Raw genomic sequence first — 2,028 nt, 5'->3', positions numbered from 1 at the left:
TGCCATCTATGTCGTTATTCTTCCATTCTTTTAACCAGGTCAGTGTCGGAGTTTGTTGTGTATCTTCTCCTCCACTCTCCATCTATGCAGATGTGCCCAAAAACAAAATCAGCTCCATAAATGAGGACCGGGATGCTGAACGTCTTATAGATGATTACTTAAGATGATTGACAGATGGCTTTAACTTCTCAATTGCCTTCGGGATTGTAAGCGTCCGTAGTCAATATTCAATAGATCATCCTGCTCTTTAACAGTCTGCAAAAGTGGACCTTTAATGTCCTCAGCATTGACTGCGCTTCTAATAAAATGTTTCCACTTTGGAATGTCAAAAGAAAGATGCAAACGTTCGTAAACAGATATCTTCACGACATGTTGAAGATTTGTTTCCAGAAATTGTACACGTAATTTTCCAAAAAGCACCAATAGAAAATCTTTGTTTAATTTTGTTGTACTTTTCACTTAAATCTCACTTTCGTTTCTACTAGAAGTTGATGAAAATCTGAAAATTAATCAAAGCTGCAACATGAAAACACTATAACTACAGGTAAAACCATAAAATCGTCCAACTCCTAAAATTCAGGAAGGCTCAATTTTTAGAAAAAGAAATTTTGTTATTTTACGTTTGTTTACTACACCAATGAAATTTACTAGAAATAATTAATTAGTATTTTATCAAACCATAATAACATAAGATTATATTAAATTATGGGTAAACATTTACCCCAATAGTCGACTATACATTTTGCGGGTGGCACTGGGACTGTACTTCCTGCTGCAAAAGGCAAAGTGAAAAATATTTAAATCAAAATTAAACGCAAAGTTCAAATCGTTACTCTTAGTCCATACGAAAAACATTAACAAAAGGAACTGAGGTATTTTTCTAGTTTATATTTGAAATTAAATAGTGTGTGGAAAATCAATTTAAACTAATTAAATTTTACAAACAAAAATTGTAATAATAAATTGTGTTGTTGTTGCAAAAGACGAACATATTACAGAACTTAACCTTAAGCAAGTTCAAGGTCATAAAGTGTCAAATTGCACACGATATTTTTTCTTTAGGTAGTTTTTTAATTAAAAGAAAACATTACTTAGGATTTCCTTCAGACTTAGACTTAGACTTAGACTTAGACTTAGACTTAGACTTAGACTTAGACTTAGACTTAGACTTAGACTTAGACTTAGACTTAGACTTAGACTTAGACTTAGACTTAGACTTAGACTTAGACTTAGACTTAGACTTAGACTTAGACTTAGACTTAGACTTAGACTTAGACTTAGACTTAGACTTAGACTTAGACTTAGACTTAGACTTAGACTTAGACTTAGACTTAGACTTAGACTTAGACTTAGACTTAGACTTAGACTTAGACTTAGACTTAGACTTAGACTTAGACTTAGACTTAGACTTAGACTTAGACTTAGACTTAGACTTAGACTTAGATTTAGACTTAGACTTAGACTTAGACTTAGACTTAGACTTAGACTTAGACTTAGACTTAGACTTAGACTTAGACTTAGACTTAGACTTAGACTTAGACTTAGACTTAGACTTAGACTTAGACTTAGACTTAGACTTAGACTTAGACTTAGACTTAGACTTAGTGACAGTGACAGTGATTTTAAAGTCCCTTTACTTTTGTGTATTGACGTATTTATTAATTTTCTAATATAAGAGTTTTTTTGGAAAATAAATACATTTTTGCAGTTTTTGTTACAAGAAATTCTTAAGGGTTTTCATTTTTCGATTTGTCATCTTGCCATACACAGGGATAATCATCATCTGGGCATTTAGGTTCATCAGGCCATAAACAGGGATAATCATCATTTGGACATTTAGGGAGTTCACGCTTAATAATCGCACTTTCTGTCAAAATTAGTGCAGTTACGATCACGAAAATGAAAATAAAACGCATTGTGTCTGAAAAAGAAGGAAGGTAAGGAGCTTTAAAAATCTTTGAATTAAAACTTACTGTTTATGATTTATGAAGACCTTCTGAATTTCTGATGTTAACAATTAAAATCACG

The 2,028-nt window shown here is 32.0% G+C and overlaps 1 long non-coding RNA gene across 1 annotated transcript; it reads right to left on the bottom strand.

The window, feature by feature from the left end:
• Positions 1-1,632: 1,632 nt before the first annotated feature.
• On the bottom strand, positions 1,633-2,028 carry LOC129948504 (uncharacterized). The gene is made up of 2 exons (XR_008781893.1): positions 1,974-2,028; positions 1,633-1,921 (listed from the first exon to the last, which is right to left on the bottom strand). It is a non-coding gene; the product is annotated as an uncharacterized LOC129948504 (long non-coding RNA).

Source organism: Eupeodes corollae, chromosome 2, assembly GCF_945859685.1.
Source record: "Eupeodes corollae chromosome 2, idEupCoro1.1, whole genome shotgun sequence".
NCBI lineage: Eukaryota > Metazoa > Arthropoda > Insecta > Diptera > Syrphidae > Eupeodes > Eupeodes corollae.
The sequence above is the reverse complement of the archived record's forward strand: the minus strand, read 5'-3'. Positions and strand labels throughout refer to the sequence as shown.